General features: G+C 34.7%; 1 protein-coding gene across 6 annotated transcripts in view; it reads right to left on the reverse strand.

The window, feature by feature from the left end:
* The window catches only part of MNAT1 (MNAT1 component of CDK activating kinase), a 218,515-nt gene that overhangs the window by 53,516 nt on the left and 137,271 nt on the right, over nt 1-27,728 (reverse strand). The window lies entirely within an intron of this gene.

Below are 27,728 nucleotides of genomic sequence, written 5' to 3' on the forward strand. Positions count from 1 at the left end.
CTAAATGCCAAAACTATAAGGAAGAATGGCAGTACAACCATTTATCATTGAGTTGATACCCATAATTGCTCAAATTGGGGGGGGGATAAAAAGGAAAGAAAGAAAAGCTAGGAAAACTCAATAGACCTAAAAACAGTATACTACAAATAGATTCTAAGGAACTAGACTTTCCATATTGTACATTCATCTTCTACCAGTCAGTATTCTAGGGCCTAACATATATTATCTCATTTTGTACTCAAGCATAAGATAGGAGCTACCTATCTTATTATCTCTATTTTATAAGGGAGGAAACAAAGACACTCAATGATTAAGTAGCTTGCCTAGGGTTATAAACCAAGCAAGGACACAGATATAAACCCAGGCAATATAACTCCAAAAACCCTTCTCACAACTTCTATACTATGCTGCATTTTATTAGCATTTACAAAGTGATTTATATGTCTTCAAAGATTTAAGATCACTATTATATTTATCATTTTCTGAAAATATATTATAACAGTTATGAAATTATGGTACAAAGTCACTAATATTTAGCTATTCAGACACATGGCTTTAAAAATGATAAATGCTAGAGCACAGGATAGGAAATAGTTAAACAACAGCTGTATAGTATGCTTAACTGCCTTGGGAATTAATGTCAATAGTGCAGACTAAGATTTTTAAGTAAGTGACATTAAATATGAGTGTTATATATACATATAATAGTTAAACCCTTAAAAGTAATGATCTAAAGGGTAAACTAAAGTTTATCTGACATTTAACGAATGAAAGTAAATAGCTGAAATACTTGCACACTCCACCTGTGATATTTCCTTGAACCATAGTAATAATTACTTAACCATATCTCTAAGGGGAGGGGAAAAAACCTCCAATTTTCTAAACTTGGTAGCTTCTTAAAAATGAAATGGAATTACATTTCATTTTTAAGTGGAATTACAGTTAAATGGAATTACAGTTCTGGGATGCAAGCCAATTTATGATGAACACCTACGGCATAATTTAAGGTTGATGTAGTTTTACAAGGAAAAAGATGAACTAAATATTATACTCTTAAAAGGTGTTTTTAACCAAAAAAAACCCACCTATCTTAAGAAATATTAATGAATAGGAAACTAATTTGCCAGTTTAATTTTAGACTGCACTTAACCTAAAAAAAAAAAGAAAAATAGTAAGACTTTAATAAAACTTGTTTGAGAGGAATCATTTCCTCAAAGTTAAGTAATAATAAATTCCTGATGTCATTGGGTGGCAAAGTATTCATAATAAAAGAAAGTACCTGCACACTTTTGGTAAGAAAACCTCATATCTCCCATGTGCAACTGGAACCAATATCATGCCAATTTGAAAGTATCTGTCTTTTATAAAGCTACAAAGCAGGATGCAGAAATGAAATATGCAGTTGAGTCCATAAAAAAAAAAAAAAGACTCCCCTATCATTTTTCTCTATTTGGTATTCTCTAACAAATAAGCTATGGAAAATAAAATAAAAAGTGAATGGAAATTAATCTACTGATCATCAGGAAAGTAATATTAACATAATGATAATACTGAGAGGTTCCACTTGTTTTTAAAAAGTGAAGCTGTGATTTTTAAACATTAAAGCAAGCTTATACAGGTAGAAATACATCAAATGATTGAAAGATATTATTCCACATATAAACATGATAGGGACTGGGCCTAGTCACTCAGTGAAGGTAATACTGTTCTCCACAAATTAAAAAACAGAAGCAGAAAGGTAGAGGGCTAGTGGGGAATGTCAACCTTATTAAAATATTTTGTGCCACTGACTGTATATGTTATAAAAATGACACATTTGGATCCCAGATTACCAATAAACATAACCAAATAGAATGATAAACCCAAAGGCAGTCTTTGAAAGAGCCCTTGCCCTCCTCAGATTGATCACTGGCTGCAGAATAATGGACAAGATACAGAAAAAAAGCCAAAAATAAGATTAAAAAAATAAAAAAGACTTTACCTTTCCAGACAGGAAGGCCAAGGGACTTATACAAAGCAAAAATAAAGACATGTACTACAAGGGGAAAAAAGCTTGATAATTAAATATAAAATGGATGAAAACTAATATCCTTATAATATGAAGTTTGGACTAAAGAAAAATTAGTAAAACTAAGAAGTTTGAACATACTAGAAAAGGCAAATATTTAAGTACACACTATGTTGTGGACAAATAGCATGCTTAATTCCCAAAATCACTGAATAAAAAACTTAAATAGCTGACTGTGTATCTCAGGGAGTAGTACATTAATTAATTCACCATTACTTTAAAAAACTGACTTTGGGAGTGTTTAAAATCTTTTACCATGACAACTAAGCAATTCTTCTCAGACTCTAACAGCAACTCCACAGCTCTATTTTTAATTATATATATGTAATAGCTGTATATTTGTATATAAATATATTTTTATATATATTGGGACTTTAAAGTAGGCAATAGTATTCACCACACTAAATCATGAATATTAAGGGTTTCAGCGTAGTAAATGAACAATTTAAGTCCAAGATAGATAGATACATAGATATATATCTCTACAGACAGACTTTTTATATTGTTTTTATTTATTTATTTTTCACATCAAAGAAGACATACAAATGGCCAACAAACACGTGAAAAGATGCTCAACATCACTAATCATCAGAGAAATGCAAATAAAACCACAATGAGGTATCACCTCACACAGGTCAGAATGGCCATCATCAAAAAATCTACAAACAAACATGCTGGAGAGGGTGTGGAGAAAAGGGAACCCTCCTGCACTGTTGGTGGGAATGTAAATTGATACAGCCACTATGGAGAACAGTATGGAGGTTCCTTAAAAAACTAAAAACAGATTTTTTAAATAAAGAACACTAAGGCAAAAGTTGGAGAAATATCATGAATACAAAATTTTAAGGTACACCCAGTGCTGCAATGGGCTTTGTTATGACAGAAGTTTTTACAATCTACCTACTTTGGTCCAGCCCAGCAGCTGTGGCAAGTGGTGGTGGTGAATCAGAAGGAAGTGGCAGCTGCACATACTCTCCGGCAGCACAATAAATGCAGTCTCTGTCCCCCATTGACTTCTCTCTCAGGGCCTCCCTCGACACAGAAAGCAAAAAGAGTGAGCAATGAGAAAGAAAGCCTGAAGCAGCTGCCTTGATCATTCAGATGCTGGCTGTAGCTCTCACACACAGACTTGTGTCTGAGTATCATATTCCATAGGCCATGCAAAGCTCTGAAGGAGGCCCTCTCTCTATGGAAGTAACCAAAGAGTCATCTAGACACTTGAGCCAAAAACCTTGTCATTTTCCTAGACTATTCCTTATTCTCCACATGAAATCAGTTGCGAAGTCCTACCAATTCTATCCCTTAAATCTCTTGAATTCCTTCTCTTAACTCCATCCTCGCTGTTCAGACATCTATTTTGGGCTCTCTATTTTTTTATTTTAATCTACTCAAAATCGATACATCCTCTACACTGCTGCCTTCAGAAGTGTTTTTTTTAAAATATAAATCTTAATATGTCGCCTATTAGATGTTCTTCAACAACTCCCTATTACTAAAATTATATGGTGTAGAGCCCAGCTACAGAGAAAACAGTGGTTTTTCAACCTTGCTGTAAGACACATAGAAATAAAAAGGGGAAACCGTGTATCATTCAAAATACTTAATATGGCAAATAAGACTCTTCGTGATCTGGATCCCAACTAGTCTCTTGTCAATCTCTGTTACAAACTGTGCTCTAGTCAGACTGAACTACTTGTATTTCTATCAAAGATACCATGCTCTTTCAACTCTCCTTCTCTAACAGAATGGTCTTGCATGCTACTAGCAGACTTCAATTTATCCTTTAAATTCTACCATCTCTCTGAACATTTTTTTGACCTTCTCCCATATAATGGTATGCTTGCTTTCTGACAATCTCCCTCTCTGGAGGTCAGCTCCTGAGAGAGGAACCATAGATGACTGGTGTTCATAATGTTAGCAACCAGCACAATTACACTTAATACACCTCAGAAGGAAGAAGAATCTTGGCACTTGACACTGTCATGACTCTCCTGACTACACCTTTTAAATTCCCTTCAGTTTAAAAACTCATTTCAGAAACATCTGTGCCCTCAAGGCACTGTGAGATAAGGTAGGGTCGAATGCAGTGAGGTAGAGAAACAAAAACGAGTAACAGGTATTCTCAGACTTAGAACTTACAATTTAGAGTGGAAAACAGACTCAAAAAGATAAAGAGGGAAAATAAATCTTTAGTAATAAGAATTTTGAAGGAGGACGTCTTCTTTAGCAAATAACCTGGGATTAACTGATGACAGTGTTTGTAACACAGCCAAAACTAAACACTGCCTCAATTATCTCTAATTTTTGACCTGGAAAAGTAAGGGAGCCAGTTTTGCTTTACCAAGGCATGCTATATTTTTCTGACCTCTGAATGAAAACATTTTGGGTTTGAAGACTGAAACAAAATTTAGACCTTTTGGTGTTAGAAGGTTAGGTGTTTGTTTGGGGTTGAAAGAGGTTCCTGTCAAAATGTTTCCTAGCTTAGGAATCAGGGACCCTCTTGGATCCTAAACATAATAAATATTTATTTCAAGATTTAATTATAAATTGACAGGAAAGATGTGAAAGGTTTCCTTATAGTGTTCACATTTAAAATTAAACATACCTCTAACTTAACACACACCTCTACACTCACTATTACTACTCCAGATAGGCTCAAAAGCTAAAAATGTACTTCAGGAAAAGATATATTCTCAGGTCAAGGAAAAGTTCAGGACTCAATAATCATATAGCTTTGCTTATAGTAAGAATTACGGAGGATGACAGGCAAAACATGTGGCTTTAATGGAATTCAACAGGGAAAGGATATTCTTTTCAACAAATGATACTGGGACAATTGGGTATCTATGTCCAAAAAGATGAACCTGGACGCATATCAAACACCATACACAAAAATTAACCCAACATAGATCCGAGGTCTAAATGTAAAAGGTAAAACTATAAAACTTTCAGAGAAACATAGGAGGAAATCTTCATGGCTTTCAGTTAGGCAAAGGTGTCTTAGATATGATACCAAAAGAATAATCCACAAAAGAAAAAAACTGGTAAACTCAACTTTATCAAAATTCAGTATGTTTATGCTACAAAAGAAAATGAAAATATAAACCATACTATGGTCGAAAATATTGACTAGTTAAATATCTACAAAAGAATTGGTTGGGAATTCCCTGGCAGTCTAGTGGTTAGGACTCATCACTTTCACTGCAAAGGGTGCAGGTTTGATCCCTGGTTGGGGAACTAAGATCCAGCAAGCCGTGCAGCACGGCCAAAAATTTTAAAAAAATAAAAATAAAAAAGAACTGGTATCCAGAATATATAAGGAACTCATAACTTAATAAGATAAATGACCAATTTTTTTAAATAGGCAAAATATGTGAATATTTCAACAAAGAAGGTACTTGAATGGTTAATAAGGATATAAAAAGATGCTCAACATCATTATTTATTAGGGAAATGCAAATTAAATCCACAGTGGGATACCGTTTTCACCCACTAGAAAGGTTACAATCAAAATGACAGGTAATACTATCTCTGGACCATGCACACACCTGGGTAAAAGGGCAATAGTTTCTCCAAAATTTATTCTATTTGGGGGATTGGAAATGCTCTGCATCTTTTTAAAAGCTAAACAGAAGCCCACCCACTTCCTCCTAACTCCTACCCCTACCCTCCACACACATTAAAAAAAACTTTTTTGAGACAGATATTACTACTGTATAGCTCAGGAAACTCTACTCAGTATTCTGACCTATAGGTAATGATCTATATGGGGATAGAATCTAAAAAAGAGTGGATATATGTTTATGTATAACTGATTCACTTTGCTGGACACAACATTATAAATCAACTATACTCCAATAAGAATAAATAAATAAATACAGATATTAATAAATGATGTCAAGGATAAAAAAAAAATGGGAACCCTCATGCTACTGAAAATGCTAAATGGTATAGCCTCTTTGTAAATCAGTTCCTATACCTATTCCTAGACATACAGCCCAAAGAAATGAAAACATATATCCACACAAGGACTTACATGTGAATGTTTGTTTCAGAGCAGCATTATTCACAATGCCCAAAATGTGAAAACAATCTAAAAATCATCAACTAATGTATGGATAAGATAGATAATAGTTAGATAAAATATAGTATATCCATACAATAGAATATTATTTAGAAACAAAAAGAAATGAAAATATGCTACAATACGAACCTCAAAAACACGGAAGAAGCCAGACACAAAAGACCACATATTGTATGATTACACTTATATGAAACATCTAGATAGGCAAATCTACAGAAACAAAAAGGAGATAAAAACTGTTGCCCAGGTCTGGGGAAGGAAAATGGGAATTAAATGTAAACTGGAATGACAGATCTTTTGGAGGTGACGGAAATGTTCTAAAGCTGGATTGTGGTCAGGCTCAGTACAAAATAAAAATGTTCAAAAAGCAAGATTTTTCCCCCTTTCTTCTAGATCTGTCATGATACTTTTTTTTTTTTTTTTTTGCTGTACGCGGGCCTCTCACTGCTGTGGCCTCTCCCGTTGCGGAGCACAGGCTCCGGACGCGCAGGCTCAGCGGCCATGGCTCATGGGCCCAGCCGCTCCGCGGCATGTGGGATCCTCCCAGACCGGGGCACGAACCCGTGTACCCTGCATCGGCAGGCGGACTCTCAACCACTGCACCACCAGGGAAGCCCCATGATACTTTTTATTTGCTATTTAACACTGTGCTTCCTTAGTCATGAGGATACTCGCTGGGTGAGTACAGACCTTCACGGGCATGCAAGGGCACATATATCCAATCCTGACCTTCCCTGGGTCCACAACCCTGCTGGGGTTGGTGGTGACAGCAGCAACTGAGCAGGGGCAGGGAATACATGACTGAAAACTTGTTGCAGAGAGACAGGTCTATGTGGCTCCAAGCCCCTAAAGTATGCCCTGCTGTCCCATCAGACTTTACTTACCAAACACAAATTCAAATATAAAATAATTAAGAATATCAAGATGCAGGGCACAGGGCCCTGTGAGACTGCACTGGTCATAGACACATGAAGCAGGAATCAATATGGTGATGACTGCACAACTTGGTGAATTTAGCAAAATTCACTGAATCATACACTGAAAATGGGTCAACTCTATGGTATATAAAATTATACCTCGATAAAGTGTTGTGGGTTTTTTAATGGCTTTAAGTCTTTGGTGGCAGCATGTTAAAATTTACCAAATGAGTAAAGCATCACAGACAGTGCATGTGTCTGTACTTTATGTCTAGGCCTAAGTGAGTGTCCCAGCCTGAGGGTCTTTCCCAGAGCCAGATAAACAAAGGATAAAGGAACTGTATCTCAAAAAGCCCCACATCAGGTCAGAAGATATGGTTCTCCTTTTGAATGTGTAAGTGGACAACTCTTTGTAGATAAAATAAGGGTGACTCCTGAGGTAATGAGTTCAACTCACAACTGGATAAGACCTTTTAAATGCTAGGAGTTTCTAACCAGAGAGTATGGCCAAATGCACAGTACTGTGACCACAGTCAAGACTGAATTTCCATCAAAAGATCTCCTCTTACACTGAGCAATTCCTAGTGCTAAACTGTTTCCAACTGAGCCTACTGTGACTCAATGAACCAGAGGCCTATATCTCTATGCTGGCTTGTTTGTGATAAGCATTCTTGAAAGACCTCACGTTCTGCCAAAATGCATACTTAAAAATTATAGTTAAATACAGAAAGAAAGAGGGGAAAAAAGACTTTCAAATTTGTTGTTTTCAAAAAAAAATGTTTTTTCTATTCTAGCTTCTTGGCATTACATAATTTTAGAATCAGTTTGTCAATTTCTACAAAGAGACTGTTAGGATTTTTAATGGTTTAGTGTGTTCATATAGAAAAATAGGGGAGAACTGACATTTTAAAATATTGACCATTCAGACTGAAGTACATGATTACCTTTATGAATATCCTTATTTTCTACACTTCCAGGAACAAGATATTTGTAAAAGCTGTTTTAGCATCCTTGCCCACCAAGTCTTGTATGTTTCTATTGATTTGGGGGTTACTTCCCCCTGCTAATGTGTGTTATATTTCTGATTGTTTGCCAGGATAATAATTATCTTTGGTTACCAGAAAAAAAATTATGCATAAAATAGCATTGAGGCAATCCTCACAAAACCTATACAAACTTCATAATCAGAGCACTAACAAAAACATTAACAATCCTCCCAAAAGTATTAGCATAGTTTATTTTAAAAGGTTATTACATTGCAAATAAATAGATTATGCAGTAAATATAAATTTTATGATAAAGGAAGAAAAAAGTAAATGTAATTTGATGGGAAGGAGTTGTAAAGAAGGAATAAGGTTGCCAAGTTATGAAAACAAGGGCAGAATGCACAAAAATTAGGAAGAATTCCAAAAACAGCACTTCCGAGAGAGAGTGCAAGGCAAAACTAAGCCAAAAGGAAGAACATGGCGAGAATGGACATCCTGTATGGTACTCTATTCATTCTCCTGTGGCTTACTGCATTAAGCTGTGTTGATGTATCTGTATATCTGAGTTCAGCTGCTATTACCCAGTTATGTAACACATTTACCTGCTGGGAAAAATCATGTGCCAACCAAATGACTTTCACATTATAGAGATATCATTCCCCTATTTACCAGTCAAATGTGAACTAATTCATGTTACAGATACATGTTCTAGAAACAGACAATGTAACAGGACAGAACATATTTGATTTACTTCCTGCTTCAATTTGTGTCCAAGTTGTCAACTCTTTCCCTCACCCTTTCTCCGGCTTGCTTTACCCAAGATTCCCAATGCTGGACACCTATAAGTATTCATATTTGTGAAACTCTCCTTCAGATTATTTTTCTCTGTATGGGTTTATTATTTTATCTTGAGAATCAGGAAGGCACAGGGGTGGGTGTTTATCAGGATGGTTTTAAAATACAACACAGAAACTAAATACATATTCCTATTTCTTAAATTTAAAAGGCAATACTTCATTATTTTCTCAAATCAAAAACAATGTCTCAATTTAATTTTTCTTACTATAGCTCTAGATAAAAATACTTCCCCACATTAATCTATACCACAGTTTTGCTATATTCAAGGCAAGCAGTACGATTTTTTTTAAAAGGCACTGAATTTGAATAGCTCTTTAATACTGGCACAAACTTAGTAATATAAATTTTTGTGCAAATTGTAACTATGTGTATGTGACATACCAATAAAATAACATGGCAAATATCTCCCCTAATTTTTTTAAAGCTATTATTACTCTCTAGAAATGTTACAAAGATTGAAATATGTGTTTTAATTCAGAAAAATCTATTGGTCAAACAAGTTTTCATCATTAAAAAGATGCAAACTATTGAATCAATGAAAAGTAAACACTGTTTCCTTAAGTAAGCTTTCTGTTTTGCTTTTAAAATTTCTTCTGTCTCTTTTAAAGTGGTGATTGTTATATTTATAGTGTTCAAGTCCCAGATATCAAAAGTCATTTAGCCTCAAATGAGCCTTAGAATCATGTCTATCCTTCAATCCAGGGATTTTGCTAATGAAATAATTGGAAGATAGCACCAAAATTTAGCAACAATCTATTTATAAAAACAACAAATGAAAAATGACCTAAATGCTTATTAGAGAATTGGTTAAATAAATTATGATATGGAAAACATTAAATGATACTATAGATAAATATGAAAAGACAGTCAAAATAAAGTTAAAAGAGGTAACAAAATAATACAGCATAAGTGTTTTTATAAGATGTATTATACATGAAAATAGGAAGAGGTCTAGAAGGTTATTTACCAAGGCTAAACTAGAGTTCTCAAAGTGTGATCCCCAATCAACAGCATCAGCATCACTTAGGAATTTATTAGAAATGAAAATTCTAGGGTTGTACTCCATTCCTACTGAACCGGAAACCTTGGAGGTAGGGCCCAACAATCTGTGTTTTAATAAACCCTCCAAGTGATTCTGATGTGTGCCAAAATTTAAGAACCATTACTCTAGATTCTTTATTGGGATCAAGATCCCTTTGAGACTCTGATGAAAATTATGAACTTTCTCCCAGGAAACTACCTATTTGGACAAATGCTCAATTTTACATATATTTCAAAGACAAACATAGGGCAGAGGGTGCCTGCAGCAGTAATATACTATTCCCAAATGGGATATATCTATTGAGCCCTAGGACTCTTTACCTACAATAAATAACGCATACTTATTGCACGTAAGTTGCCAAAATTAAATTGAGAAAAATGAAAGAACCAGAAAACTGTAAACCAATCCCTCAAGTCTGGCACACCAGTATTTCTTCTGGTTTGTCTTCACTTACTCAGATTCCAATGCTGACACAAAATCTCCTGGGTTTAACTTTCCAAACTTCTGAACTTTATTGAGTTCATAGGCTGAACTTGTGGCCTTTGCAATGGAGAATTCTCACATGATCGCTATTCCATTTAACTATCAATCTGTACTTCATGGCCTTAAGAAAAAAACCTTTTTGGATAAGTTTATTTTTAATTTTTTAAAATTTTTGAACAATGTGAATGTTTTAGAAACATGGAGCATAGAACTCATATGTCCTATAATTTAAGCAGATCCCTTAGCTTATAGTAAGAACAAATATCAAACTACAAAGACTTTAAGTTATAGTTTCATAAGAAAACAAAGGCTAAAAATTAAAAGATTTAATTAGCCAATCGGTAATCATCCCCTAATTTTATTTTTCCAAATCAACTGCAGGTTTCTGTGGTAACATATGCATCTCATATGATAATGAATTTTAGCCATATATAAACATAAATGTCATTCTAAGAAAAATATTTCAACTCTTTTAAAAACGCTATATGTACACCTGCTATTCTCCTATCAATTCTAGCAGGAAACAATTTTTCCTCTACATCATGAGCAATAGAAAAGTACTTATTAAAACATTAATCACAGTCCATTATATTCTGACTCACTGCCAAAAGTTCCCATTACATCACTGAAAATATCTATTAACCAAAACCTGCTTCTGACAAGTTACAGGAGTGTAGCATTCAGAATTTAGTAATGTAATAGTCAGTTTAAAAAGAACAGTTACACAACTGATTTTGCAATGGCAGCAAAAATAATTTTTTTCTGACATTTATTATGAAAAGGTTGATTTAATTGGTGTTTCTACTGTAAAATTATTTTAAAATTATTTCCAATTTCACCTAGCATTATTAAACACATTTACTATGAAATTCTTAAATACAGACGACTGTTTAAAGAATTTCAAAATGTGCTGAATACACCACTGTATGTAAAACTATACTGTCTTGTGTAAATATAGGCCTTGTTTAGAGCCATGTCTCACAGGAAATTGTAGCAAATGAAAACCATCCCCGTTTTTCCACTCCCACTCTTTAGGATTTATGTCTTTACATTTAAAACCAGTTATACAGAGAAACAAAAAAACATGGCAACAATACTTTCAAACCAGAATAATGACTACTATGGGCATTCTTATAATGTTAAAATAATTGAATATTATTAGAAGCAAAGCTTAGATATATTTTGATTCTGTACTGGCAGAACCAACTATCTAGTCTTCACTTGCTGGACATTTTTTCGAAGAGTGGTGACACTAGATTCTTCCAAAGCAGGAGAAAGGTGGTTGACATTTAGGAATAAAGTACTAAGAAAAAAGCATAGGGAATATCAGTAATTATTTCCTGAGAATAGAGACCATTTACAGCTTATTGTGATTTTGAATATTGACAAAAAATAACTACATAGTAGAAACAGGCAATTTTTTTCTTCTATTTACTGTGTTTTCAAAGTTTTCCTATAATGAACGTATCATCTTTATAATGGGGAAAACTCAAAGAATTTATCTATTTTAATAGAAGGCCTTAAGACAGCCACATGTGACAACTGGGGGAGAAAAATCTTACTTGTCTTAATGCATTATACTGTATGTATTTTTTTTTCAAATTTAGATGTTTATAATCTCTATTTCTAAAAATAGGAGTGAATGACAATTTCTAGTAGCTTGTATAAAATCTAATGTTTCTTAAGCATGATGCTTAATTTAGTTGGAAAATTCATGGTAGAGGGATTTAGAGAAATTAAAAACATGAATTATATCTTAGTTAATAAGGGGACAGAAAAAGAAAACAGACCTAGGTTACAATCATAGAACATTATAACTTTAAATTAGCAGGGTTCTTTAACCTAAGAGCCAACTTGTTTTACATTTGAAAGGTTAAGAGAGTCACCAAGCTACACGTCTAATAATTTCCTAACAACTCAATCTCCAGATTACTTTTCCTTCTTTTTTTTTTTAACTTTAGTCTCTTCAAATGGAAATACAATTTCTACATAACCAAAGAAAATAAAGTTACCTCTACTTGAAAGTGGTTTTTAAGAGAATATGACTCTTTCAGGGCACACCTCAAAATAGTTACCTGAATTCTAGCATGTGATCCTGAGTTCTTGCCAAGGAAATGAAGAATTAATGAGTGATTGTACACTCTACAGTACCGTCAATTAAAGGGCCAGTCAACATACAATTACAAGAGAGGGCTTCCCTGGTGGCACAGTGGTTCAGAATCCACCTACCAATGCAGGGGACACGGATTCAAGCCCTGGACCAGGAAGATTTCACATGCCACAGAGCAACTAGGCCCGTGCGTCACAACTACTGAAGCCCGTGTACCACAGCTACTGAAGCCCGCCCGCCTAGAGCCCATGCTTGGCAACAAGAGAAGCCACTGCAACGAGAAGCCCGTGCACTGCAACAAAGAGTAGACCCCACTCGCCACAACTAAAGAAAGACCTCGCGCAGAAACGAAGACCCAACGCAGCCAAAAATAAATAAATTTATAAAAAATAAATAAATAAAAGAGAGGCTTTTGCTGGTGTTTTTACAGACTCTCAGTTCATACATATTATCCCCAATGTGAATATAAATCTTGAGGTGATTAATTTTTGTTCTATGTCTTATTACTAAAATTATTATTTACAAAACTCAAAACTGCTTCTAAAAACACTTAACAATACCCATTAAGTCTTCTTTAGAACAACTACAAGCAAAAGATAAATGACAAGGGAATTAATTCCCTGGCGGTCCAGTGGTTAGAACTCTGTGCTCTCACTGCCAAGGGCCCGGCTTCAATCCCTGGTCGAGGAACTAAGATCCCGCAAGCCACGCAGCACAGCCCCCCCCAAAAAAACAGATACATGACAAGTCACTACTAGTATACTCATCTTACTTCTTCCTCATCTATTTAAGTCTTTAACAAGCACTCCTTGATTACTACTTCTGTTAGTAGTAATCAATACACTAGTCAATACAACACTGACTAGTGAGTGATTCTCAATGGTATGATGTATATGTTACATATTTTTATATTTGTCTATAAATTTGGACAGAAAACAAACTACAAGGGTATGACTATTCTTAATAGGCCTTTAAAAATCATTACACTTAATAAAAAATAGAGATTATAGAAAGATAACCAGTACTTAAAAACTTAATTTTGAAAAAAATTAAATTCATATAGAACATGCAAGACAATTAAATGACCCAGACTACATAATTTGACATTGTTTTTATATTAAAGTACTTTGGACAAAAATGCAATTTGATCATCATAATGAAAAAACAAACAAAATCAATCAACAAAGTTAAGGCTGAACTTAAACTTCAAAATGAGTTTAAGTTCAATATTTACAGAGTTCACTACATATCAGCAATATTCCCAGTAACAAATGTTAACTCCAATGGTAGCATTTGTCACTCAGATAGCTAATGTTTATATAGCACTTATCATGTGTCAGATATTATTCCAAGGGTTTATCATTAACTCACTTAATCCTCACAACTCTATGAAATAGGCATATCTTGAAAATGAGGAAATCAAGACACACAGAGATTAGTAAAGTGTCCAGGGAATTAAAATTAGTCAATGAAAAGCCCAGTATTCAAACCCAGGCAGTCTAGTTCCAGAGTATGTTCTCTTCTTACACTAAAAGGTTAATTTGATAATAAAGCTTAAATACTTTGGTTTTATTGCATCTTATGTTTGATAAATTAAGAGAGGAATAGGTGACATTATTCCTACTGGTAATTTATCATCTTGATTCTATTCATTAATCACACTGATTTTTCATCAGGTGGGGGCAGTATGTAATTTCAACTACTACATGGCATTCCTTTTGTCTATGTTAACTAGCCCCCAGTGCTGACCAATCAAAATGAGACTCATTCAACAAGTGTCCACCTTCATTAATTCTTCCTTTGCCCCTAAATCTAGATGTGACCTCTCCCTCTCCCTTGGTACATAAAACCTTCTTCACTACTAAACAACAATAACAGTTAATATTTATTGAATGTTTCCTAAGTATTAAAAGCTTAAATATCAATACTATAAACTAAGTTATATAATCAAAACAATCCTGAGAGATAGATTCTATTACCATCAGCCTTTTACAAATAAGAAAAGTAAGGTTGAGAGAGGTCAAGTTCTCATAGCTAAGGAACAGAGCTTGGGTTTGAAGCCAGGTATGTTTAACACTAAAATCTATGTTGCTTAAGCCAGGCACAGTGACACTACGGCAGTATATATCTTTTTTTTTTTTTTTTTTTTTTTGCGGTATGCGGGCCTCTCACTGTTGTGGCCTCTCCCGTTGCGGAGCACAGGCTCCGGACGCGCAGGCTCAGCAGCCATGGCTCATGGGCCCAGCCGCTCTGCGGCATGTGGGATCTTCCCGGATCGGGGCACGAACCCGTGTCCCTTGCAACGGCAGGCAGACTCTCAACCACTGCGCCACCAGGGAAGCCCGGCCGTATATATCTTACATTGCTTTGTATCCTATTTATTTACATATGATGCCCAAAATGATGGCTTATATACTTTTAATTCCTAAAAATAAATTTGGCTTAATGAGCATCTGATGAATAAACGGATGATAAACAGATGATTAACTGTACAAAAGCTACATATCTAATGAAAAAAATATGTAACAGATTAGCAATTCTCAAACTTTTTGGCCTTAAGACCTCTTTACACTCTTAAAAATTACTGAGGACACCCAAAGAGATTTCGTTTAGATGGGTTATATTTACCTGTATTTTCTATATTAAAAATTAAAACTAAGAAATTGGAAAATATTTATTCATTTAAAAATAATAATTAAAGCCCATTACATGTTAACATAAGTAACATACCATGTTGACACTAGTCAAAAGGAAGATAGAATGACTATTTTAGTATCAAACTAATTAGATTTCATAGCAAAGAATATTATCAGGAATAAAGAGGAACACTTCATAATGATAAAGAGGTCAATAAATTAACAGGTTATAACAACAACCCTAAATGTTTAGTTCCTAATAAAACATCATTTGCAGAAGACATGATTATTTACATTTTAAAAAATCCAATGGACTACAAAAAAACTACTAGAACTAATAAATGAGTTTTGCAAGGTTGCAGGCTGCAGAATCAATATACAAATATGTCCTCATTCCAGAAATAAGCAATCATAAATTGAAAAAAATTTTAAATACCATTTACAATAACAAAGTATAAAATACTTAGGAATAAATCTGACAAAATATATCCAAGACCTATACACCAAAACTGTACATTATTGAGAGAAATTAAAGACCAAAATAAAAGGAAAAATAAACCTTGTTCGTGAATCAAAAGACTCTATTTTTAAGACAGAGACAATTCACTCCAAAGTCATCTATTGATTTAGTACAATCTCAATCAAAATTTTGGCAGATCTTATGAGTAATGATACCCATGTAGCACAAGGACACTTACAGCACAGATATTGGTTTCTAATACTATTCTCCAATAAAAGAAACCAGGGCTTCTTAGAAAAATGGCTGCTTCTAGAACTGGGTCAAGAAATACATATACCATGAGCCTGGAGCATCTTGCAATGCTGAAAGTAAAGACGTACTTTAAAAAAGATGCAATGATGGGAAAAAGGCAAATAGGCACCAGAGCCAACTAAAAACATCTCAAATGGCCAAAACTGGATTATAACCCAAAGTGTAAAATAAATATTCATGAGTCCTTAGTGATAAGAAAAAAATGATTGAATAAGTAAACAGATGGGGCAGAAGAGAAAAATCTCCAGTGCAGAAGAATTCCAAATAATTTATGTAGACACTACATCCTCAAGGAAAGTGAGCATAAATCCCCACTCCTTAAGTGTAGTCTGTGCATAGGGACTTTCTTCCAAAGAGTGTAATAAAGATAGGGGGAATAAGAGTACTTTACAGTGGAGAAATCTGACAAACAATACCTTAGCCAGGTGATCAAGGTTAACATCAACAGTGATAAGACATGTTGATAGCATGTACCCTTGATATGAAGTGATGAAAATGGTACCTTATCTCTGTGGTCTTCCTCAAAAGAATATAAAACCCCAGTCTGATCATGAGAAAAACACTGGACAAATTACAATAGAAGGATATTCTACAAAATATATGGCCACCACTCAAAACTGTCAAGGTCATCAAAATCAAGGAAAGTCTGGGAAATTCTCACAGCCAAGAGGAGCCTAAGGAGACATGCCTACTTAATGTAATGTGGTACCCTGGATGAGATCCCAGAACACAGACGGGACATTAGATAAAAACTAAGGAAACTGGAATGAAGTATGGACTTTAGTTAATTAAAACATATCAGTATCAGTTCATTAATTATAACAAATATATTATACTAAAGTTAGGTGGTAGGTAATAGTAGGAGAAATCACGTGGGGGTATATATAAACTCTCTATACTATCTTTGCAATTTTTCTATAAATCCAAAGATGTTCTAAAATTAATTTTTTTTTAATTCCAGCAGGAGTTTTTACAGAAATGGACAAATTGATCCTAAAACTTACATGGAAATGCAAAGAACCTAGAACAGCCAAACAGCTTTCTAAAAAAAAGAATAAATCAGAGGGCTGATATTCAGACTTTTTTATAAAGCTATGGTAATCAAGACAATATAGTTTTGGTATCAAGATCAACAAACAAATTATTGAAAGAGAAAAGAGGTGAGAAAGAGATCCACACATATATGGACAACTAATTTTTGACAAAGGTGAAAAGGCAATTTACTGGAGAAATAATAGCCTTTCAACATATAGTGTGGAAACAACTCAATATGCATATGCCAAAAAAAACACCACTACTTCAAATCATACCTCTTACCATATACAGAAATGAACTATAAATCACAGGCCTAAGTGATGCTAACCCCCAAAATATAAAATTTCTAGAAGAAAACACAGAAGAAATTATTTTGACGTTGAATTAGGCAAAAATTTCCTAGATATAACACCAAAAGCATGATCCATAAAAAGACAAAAACTCTAATTCGAAAAGATACATGCACCCTAATGTTCACAGCAGCACTATTCACAATAGCCAAGACATGGAAGCAACCTAAATGGCCATCAACAGAGGGATGGATAAAGAAGATGTGGTATATATGCAATGGAATATTACCCATCTACTAAAATAAAAATGAAATATTGCCATTTGCAGCAACATGGATGGACCTAGAGATTATCATACTAAGTGAAGTAAGTCAGACAGAGAAAGACAAATACTCTATGATATCACATATACAAAGAATCTAAAAAATAATACAAATGAACTTATTTACAAAACAGAAACAGACTCACAGACATAGAGAGCAAACCTATGGTTACCAAAGGAAAAAGGGGAAAGGGAAGGACAAAACAGACCTAATAAAGAAATGGGCAAAAGATTTCGACAGACACTTCACAAAGAAGATATATGGATGGCAAGTAAACACATGAAAAGATTCTCGGGACTTCCCTGGTGGTGCAGTGGTTAAGAATCCGCCTGCCCATGCAGGGGACACGAGTTCAATCTCTGGTCCGGGAAGATCCCACAAGCCACAGAGCAACTAAGCCCAAGTGCCACAACTACTGAGCCTGCGCTCTAGAGCCCACGAGCAACAACTACTGAGCCTGCGTGCCACAACTACTGAAGCCCGCATGCCTAGAGCCCATGCTCCACAACGAGAGAAGCCACCGCAATAAGAAACCCGTGCACTGCAATGAAGAGTAGCCCCCGCTCGCCGCCAACTAGAGAAAGCCCGTGCGCAGCAACAAAGACCTGTCACAGACAAAAATAAATAAATAAATTTATTTAAAAAAAAAAAAGATTCTCAGCATCACTAATCATTAGGGGGAAATGAAAATTAAAACAATGATATCCTACTACACATCTACTAGAATGACTAAAATTTTAAAGACTGACGATACCAGTTACTGGTGAGGATGAAAGGCAACTCGAACTCTTACACACACTGGTGGTAGAAATGTAAAATGGTATAAGCTTTTCGGAAGACAATTTGCCTGTTTCCTCAAAACTTATGCATACATCTACATATGATACAACCATTCCACTCCTAGGTATTTACCCAAGAATAAAAGGTTGTGCATGAATCTTCATATCAGCTTTGTTTCATTAGCCCAAAACCAGAAAAAAAAAAACTGGAAACAACTCAAATATCCAACAAGAAAATAAATGGAAAGGAAATTGTGGGATATACATACAATGGAAAAGTACTCAGCAATAAAAAGGAATGAACCATTGATACACACTACAACAAAGATGAATCTCAAAACAATTATTCTGTGTGAAAGAAGCCAGACAAAAAAAGAACACATCTTGTTCGATTCAATTTATATAAAACTCTGAAAAATGCAAAATGATCTACAGTTACATAAAGCACATGAGTGGTTTCTTGGTTGGGAGATGACAAGTGTGAAGGTGAAACTACAAAGTGACACTAGCAAACTTTTGGATATGAAGGATATGTTCATTATCTTGATTATGGAAAGGATTTCATAACTATATACATATGTCAAAGCTCATCAAACCATGCATTTTAAATACATACTGTTTACTGCATGTCAATTATACCTCAGTAATGCTGCTTAAAAATAGAATAAATAAATTCTAAATTGCCATAATAAAATGCCATACAGATCCATTAGATCCTTTTTTTAATGTAAGATAATGGAATCTTAGTGACCTTATTTTTACTAAAGCTTGAAACATACTACTGTTTTAGCATCCTAGAAATTATTTCAATTATTCCCCATAATGCTAAAAAAAAAGCTAAAGTAATAAGAAACAAAAGGATGATGGAATCACCTGAAGAATGATGCAACAGTTAAATAAATAACAACTACTATATCAACCTTCAGTTTTCTTACTGCAGTGCCCAAATTACTACATCTTTTTTTGTATCATCTCTTAAGAGGATATGACAATATCCTAGATGAATTTTCTCAAACTCAAAAAATCAGTGAGTTACTGGTATATTCTTAAGTATATAATTTAATGATTTTTAGTAAATTTACAAAGCAACCATCAAAACAATCCAATTTTAGGACACTTTCATCAACCCAAAACAGATCACTGATTCCCAATTACAGTCACTCAAGTGTATATTTTTAAGGACTAAAAGGAAATATTACCTTCTCATCCAGTCAGTCATCAAAGAGAATGGATTTCATTCCACAATAATATGGGACAAGAACTTTGACTATCCATTTTGCTAAAAGAATGTGTGTTAATTTTTTCTTACTTTTTATGATGTTTGTGTACCATCACTTTTACACAACTTGCTACAGTTTTTAAGTAAATAAATACTATAGGCGGGTACATATACAAAGGTATTGTGAAGAAAGGAGATGATGTAGAAATGATTAATTAACTGGATTGGTCATTCTAATTGGTGTTTATAAATCTAAAAATGAGAACCTTTTATAATTATAGGGTAAAAGAGATAGTGGTCCTCTCTTCAATCAAATTACAAGGCATCAAAGTTTTCAAAAGTATTTAATTTTGACAAAGCAAATGCAAAAAAATAAGATAATAAGCTTGGACTTATTACTGATGCATTTGCTTTTTTTTTTTTTTTTTTTTTGCGGTACGCAGGCCTCTCACTGTTGTGGCCTCTCCCGTTGCGGAGCACAGGCTCCGGACGTGCAGGCTCAGTGGCTATGGCTCACGGGCCCAGCCGCTCCGCAGCATGTGGGATCTTCCCAGGCCGGGGCACGAACCTGTGTCCCCTGCATCGGCAGGCGGACTCTCAATCACTGCGCCACCAGGGAAGCCCCTGCATTTGCATTTTGATGATACAAATGCAAGCAGAACCAGAAGCAGTGATAAGGTAGAACCCTACTAAAGATGTATTTGAAATCTGAACTCAGTATTTACGAGATGGATATGTTCCATGTTCATGCACGACCATTGATCAGTGGTTAGCTGCACTCAAAGGATGTCATCAATTTTGGGTATATATATCTTCTAAACCAAGAACATATGGAATAAAAATTTGATTGTGCTATGTCTAAATCTCTACTAAATTTTCTAATAAAGTTTTTTTCCACTATTCATTTATTCTTATATCTGCAAAATTATTCATAAAATAACTTAAAATTACAAAAAAACTAAAAAGGCTCCATTAGACCTGGATGATAAAAGGGGATGACTATTTTTCCTGATTAAAAAAAAGGGTTAGAAACAAATGAAATTCCACAAAGCATTATGCTAGATGAAAATCAGAGGCCATGCCCACCTATGCTCATACATAATTTCCCTTAGCCTCAAAAGTACTGTTTCCTAGATTTTAGAAATTATTTGAGTAGTGACTTCTACTACTATGTACTTTGTGTTTAAAGCAACATTTCTCAAACTTTTCTTACCATAATTAGTAAATATTCTTTACATGAAAAACCACTACAAATGTGTATACATATGCACATATAACTGAACAATACTTACATTTCTTTTTGTTTCACAAAACAATACTTACATTTACTGTGTACAGTGCCCTTGTCTAGTTTATTTTGTTTTACTCCATTTTGTAAGATATTGGACAAAATCCACAATCTGAAAACACTAATAATATAGCCTTTCAATATATCATTTTTAAACTTTAAGTTGAGAGTTAAGATGGTACTGGATAAATTATCTGTAACAAGTAATAAAACCCACCAAGACCAGTAGGCAAGCTCAACAAACAGATGAAGTAGTAGAGCCACCATGAGGTTACACACATTAACTTCAAGCAAATGAAAGGATAAAGGAAACAACTAACTCAGAAAGAACGGCAGCTTCATGGGAAAGTTACCACAGAGTTCCAAGAAATACCCTCCTGCTGCTGACTTTTTCTGGGAAACCAGAGCTGTCCAAATGTCTTACAACTGGAATGACTACTGTCTCACTAGCAAGTTCAAGCTATTGAATCTTTCTTCCTCTTCTTCTCTGGGATGAAGAGGTGAAAACAGTAGAATGAAGTAAACATTACTGTTTCTGCTTCCCTTACTTTCAATTCTTTCTAAATTAAGTTTGAGGTAAAACTCAAAGCAAGAGACCTAAAGGTTGAATGAATTTTCTCTAAATCTAAAAACAGTTAATCACTCCTTGGAAGAATATTTTTACAAGATTTAGAAAGTGGCAATCCCTCAAATCCTGATGTTACTCATCATAAACTATCAAAGCAGATACACTGCATGCTTATAACACAAGGCAAACGAGAGGACAGGAGAGACTAAGCTAGTAACAAAAATATAAAGTGCCATCTACACTGGATAAGGAGGTTAAAAGAAAGCAGAAGGTGACGAATGGTGGGATTCTATTTTGTTTTCATATTCATTAGGCCCAGAAAGGGTAAGATAATTTGGGGGCTTGATGGGATAGATAAGATGCTGACTTAAATGAAAATATAAAATTTTTGAAGACCCCCACCCAAAAAGGGCAAAGCAATCATAATCAGAAATCTAAAGAAACATAATCATTGTACAATCATGGCCCAACTGAAAATAATATTTACGTATTTACCATGGAAATAGTGAATACTGATTTAATTTAAAAACTGTGATATAACTGTATTGGGAAATAATAGGAGAAGTGAAATAAGAATAGAGAAGGAGTTTTAGAGGGCTAAATCTTCATCTCTCAATTAGGATGTCAAGAGGCAGGTCTAAAACTGGAAATCAAGAAACTACAGTATAACTGTATGATTTAGAAATATACAGATAAATAGGACAACAAAAATTAAGACGTAGAAGCTGGGCAGAGTCAAAACTGGTCATCTGATCCACATTTTACCATCTTATTGAGAATTTTCCTTTCAGAAACATTGATCCCTTCAAATATTTTTCATAAACTAAAAAATGATTAACTATCCCTTCTGAACATAAGTAGGACATATTTAGTCAAAAAAGTTACTGGTACTGTCTTGGAACAAGAGGGGAGTGACTATTAGAAATTGGAGTAAGCACCAAAGAAGAAGAGTGAGAAATGGTGAAAGAAACTGAATCCTGGTCAGATAACTGGAGCCCTGCATCAAGTCTCACTTGAAGCTATTCCTTCCCTTTCCCTATTGGCCAATAAAGTTCACTTATTATTTAAGGCAAAAAAAAAAAGATTAACCAACCATGTTCATTCTGCTTTCCCAAAGCATAGCCAGTTGTTTTCCAGACCCAACAATCACAATTCTTTTAACCAAAGGAGGATCTAATTCCTGACCCGTGATTATTTCTATTGCTCTTATTTTTTTCAAATCTAAGTCTGTACATTCTTCTGAAATCAGTATGACCAAATATGATGGAGAATTTATTTTTATGACTAAATTGACAAGACTTGGTATTACAGAAACATGACACAGGATCCCATCCTCAGGGCCAACTCTTATCAGGCAACTGTACACCTAGCATATTGGACAGCCAGAGCAGATCGTTTTTCATCACACCTGCTCCTTTATACAACAAAATTATTTTCTGTAATAATCATGAAATGAAAAATAATAATGCAGAAAAGACACAAATTTTTTCTTCTATTGGATTTTGTACACATTATGCCACTAAAAATTTTTAAATAAAAATAAAATTCACACAACAAAAGAGGAAAAAGTAACAGACAAAAATACCCATTCATTGGGCTTCCCTGGTGGCGCAGTGGTTGAGAGTCCGCCTGCCAATGCAGGGGACCCGGGTTACTGCCGCAGTCTGGGAAGATCCCACATGCCGCGGAGCGGCTAGGCCCGTGAGCCATGGCCGCTGAGCCTGCACGTCCGGAGCCTGTGCTCCGCAACGGGAGAGGCCGCAACAGTGAGAGGCCTGCGTACCGCAAAAAAAACCCCAAAAAACCCATTAATTATACTAATTTAATTTTTGAAAACAGGAAAATATTTGTAAGTACATAAAAGATTGTCACATCATAGTTTCTGTTTTGAGTTTTACTTATGCAAATTTGTCAGTGAATTCATTAAAGTTTATCTTCCTCGTATATTCATGTTCAATAGGGAATAAAGCCAGATATTTCCATTTATCTTTGCTCATAATAAATTGAAGAATATTTTTTGTTAATTTTAATTTCGAGTTTTTTTCTTTAAGCAACAGGTATCCAAATAGCTAGAAAATATCTTAATGATAATAAGTTTGATAGTCTTATAAAATAGCTATTTCACAATAAATTCCAGAAATTGCAATAATGTTCATGTCTTTGCTTCTTTAGGATTTTTTTCTAGCAACTTTCAGGTGTTCCATAGTCGAAAAGCTTTAAACAAAAATAAATACTCCAAGAACTTAAGTTCTATTTCTTCATCTCTACAATCACTAGACTATCAGTTCACTCCAAATCTACCACTTAAACTCAGAAATATTTAATACCATGGGGGAACTGGAAAGAGAAATTTTGCCAGAAAGGAGTCAGAAGGATTCTAAAATCTGACAAACTTACTCTTGAGTGAGGCTAAATGTAGGTGGGTTCGTTAGCAGTGGCGGGGGGTGGTGATGTTCTGGGGCTGACTATAAAACTGGGAGTTCTCTGATTACACCTCTGTATACAACACAATATTATTCAGGAACAAAGAATAAAGATGTGCTCATTGGAAGCTTACTTATATACTATGAAGTCAAAAGTAATAACAGCAATTGTTTAGAACTTGGACCAAAAGAAGATGTTTTCAGGAAGGAGTATTTGAAAACCAACATTGTTTAGAACTGCTAGTACATGCTGATTAAAAACAAACAAACAAAAAAACCAGACTGACTTTTTATTGGTTTTATTATTTTTTTTAAATTCTCTACAGATAATGCAACCCTTATTGCCTGCATCTGGCTGGGATGGACCACTCCTACCACCCCACCCTTGCTACACCTCTGCTATCAGGGCACCAACCCAAAACTTACATAAGCTCCAACCCAAAAGCTTGTGAGTCACAATGCCCAACTCAGTCCTATTTTCCTCATGGGGGAAAAAAATGGAGGCTGAAAACTTGGCTCATACTTAGAGCAGAATAATTTTTTTAAGTTACAGGATTTTAAAAATATACAAATTTTAAAATGCACACATGAACTCAAAATTAGGTAAACAAAAGCTTTTCAACCAACTGCCCCTTGAAACAGTGAAATGGGCTTATTTCTATAGGATTTACCAATGACCTTTTTTTAAAATTAATTTTTATTGGAGTATAGTTGTTTTACAATGTTGTGTTAGTTTCTGCTGTACAGCAAAGTGAATCAGCTATATGTATACATATATCCCCACTTTTTTGGATTTCCTCCCCATTTAGGTCACCAAAGAGCACTGAGTAGAGTTCCCTGTGCTATACAACAGGTTCTCATTAGTTGTCTATTTTATATATAGTAGCGTATATATGTCAATCCCAATCTCCCAATTCATCCCACCCCCTCTTCCCCCTCCCACGGTATCCATATGTCCATTCTCTACGTCTGTGTCTCTATTTCTTAGAGCAGAATAACTTTGTTTTCATTTTTTTGAGAATAAAATAAGCAAAGTTGATATATAAACTCATTGCCTTTAAATATACTATCTGAAATTAAAACAATCTAAAAGCGTAATAAAAATAAAGCTCATTCAGGGGCTTCCCTGGTGGCGCAGTGGTTGAGAGTCCGCCTGCCGATGCAGGGGACGTGGGTTCGTGCCCCGGTCCGGGAAGATCCCACATGCCGTGGAGCAGCTGGGCCCGTGAGCCATGGCAGCTGAGCCTGCGCGACCGGAGCCTGTGCTCCGCAACGGGAGAGGCCACAACAGTGAGAGGCCCGCGTACAGCAAAATAAAATAAAATAAAATAAAATAAAGAAAAAATAAAGCTCATTCAGATTTTGAAAGCTCTGTAAATGGAATGGCCTTGGCCATAAGGTACCGCAGAGAAAAAGTATCCTAAGAGACTAAAAACCTAGTCTTAGCTTTGCACTACCCAGAGATGTGACTCTGAGTACAGAAGCATTTCCTTCTTTGGCCTCTACTGTAGTGAACTCATGACAGTTCACTCTCCCATAAAAGAGAAGAGCTGCTAAGGATTTTTCCCAGTTCTTGCAGCCTCTTTAGAAACATATATTTTTTTTAATATTTGATAAATAACTGAATTTAAAGCAACTCACACAACTGTCTTGCCCCAGAGAACGCTTCCCCCTAGTCTCCCTTATCACATTTAAATGGCAATTTTGTACCTCAGATATAACCCTGGGAGCAACTTTTTAGTAACCCTGCACACGACATCCAATCCATCAAATATTCTCTATTTTATGCTATCAAAATTATATTCATATTTTGACCACTTTCTCAGCAACTACACTGTTACCATCTTAGTATAAGCCACTACCATCTTAACTAAGACAGTTGCAAGTTTTCTTGTTTTCTCTCCACCATCCATTCTCCTATAACAGACCTTTCTAAATGTAAGTCACATGACACACCTTTGTTCAAAATTCTATGACATCTTCTTCACAGTAAAATCCCAAGTCTTGACCATCATCTAAAAAAAAACCTTACATGGTCTAACTGGGCCCAGCCTGCCTTCTTATATAAAAACCTGCTACCACTCTGACCTCATCTCCTGCTATTCCCCAATTCACGCTACTCCAGGCACTGGACTCCTTTCTCATCCTCATACACATGCCCATCTCAGGGCCACTGTACTTAAGAGTTCCTCTGCCTATCCCCATTATATCACATGATTAGCTTCTCTGCTTAATTCATGTCTGTTCAAATATCATCCTACAAAAGATTCCACCCCAACCTATGTAAAAATAGCGCTCTACACCAATCACTACATATCCCTTTATCCTGCGGTATTTGTCTTTTGAAGACAACTAACCGCAGGATAAAGTATTTTGATACTGCCATCTAACAAATTCATCAGTGTATTTATATTGTTCATTTCACCCCAATATAATGTAAGCTTCATGACAGTGGGTGCTTTCTCTGTTTTGCTCACTGTTGTTTTTTTAGTACCTAGAAGAGTAACTGACACACAGGAGGTGCTTCATAATCGAATGAGTGCTAATCAAATGAGTAACAAAAGTAAAAAAAAAACTGCTGAATAATCAATTATTTTCTCAATTAACATGAGCTAAATACTATGAGGTTTCGTTTCCCAACAGAAACAATTACATATAGATATACAGAGTCAATTGAATTTTATAGCGATTTGGGAGGAACTGAGCAAATTCCAATAATAAACGGAACTTCCTTTTTTAGGGTCCTGCAGAAATCTGAATTAAAACTATATTTCATTGTCATAATTTATAGTTATAATTTTATTACTAAACTAAATAATTTAGTTTACTTAGTGCTGATTTTCTGAGATTAATTTTGGAGTATACATATTTTTTAATTAATACTATGATTGAATACTTTTAAAGTCCTTACTACAAACGACTATTCTGGAATCAACTGCATAATTACATTTCCTCAGTGACCCTGTAATCTCGTGAGCATTTACTCTAGACTAAACAGCCTCATTCAGCTGCCCTGTGTCTGACGGTCGATGAAAGAAGCTTGTTTGACAACTGCTTCAAGCAGAAACATATTTTTCTCCATGACTGTAAAAAAAGATTTAAAACTTACCAGACTAGTGCCAGACTAGAAGATTAAGCAAAAGATTCATGATAAATGTGAGCTGATTTCTTTCTAATTCAAATGCCAGCAAAAACAGGTACTAAAGACATTTTGCTGTCATAGCTATAAAAAAAGTTAATTTAGTAATACTTTCATAATTACAACAAAGTATATATCATATATTATATACACATACATATTGCAATTTTTGTGAGTTTTGTACTTCTCCGTATTCTTTGATTTTCTGGTGTCCGAGAATTTTTCCAAAACTAACGTATAAACTTAAGTGTACAGGATTCAAAACAAACATAAAACAAAACAAACACCTTTTCTCCATTCTTAGACAATCCATGTATAATAAGTCAATAGGTAAAGACTTTGACCAAAAAATAGAAATTCTACAACATGATTTTAAAAAAATACTTCAACATAAAAGAAAAATCACTTAATCAACCAACATGATACTTAATGATGAAACACTTGAAGGATTCAACAACAACAAAAAAATGAGACACAAGAAACTGCAATTATCAAAACTGTATAACACCAAGTTAAGAAGTTCTAGCCAAATGCAATAAAATATGAAACTGAAATCAGAGACAGAGCATTTAAAAGAAAAAAATTGTTTTTTCAGGTGACTGGCTTCCAGATAAAACCCCAGATAGTCACCTTAAAAAACAAAATTATCAGTAAAACAGCTATATACAAAATGAAAATATATTTAACCAAGAACCAGTAAGAAAGCAT

This window comes from Pseudorca crassidens, chromosome 1, assembly GCF_039906515.1.
Source record: "Pseudorca crassidens isolate mPseCra1 chromosome 1, mPseCra1.hap1, whole genome shotgun sequence".
NCBI lineage: Eukaryota > Metazoa > Chordata > Mammalia > Artiodactyla > Delphinidae > Pseudorca > Pseudorca crassidens.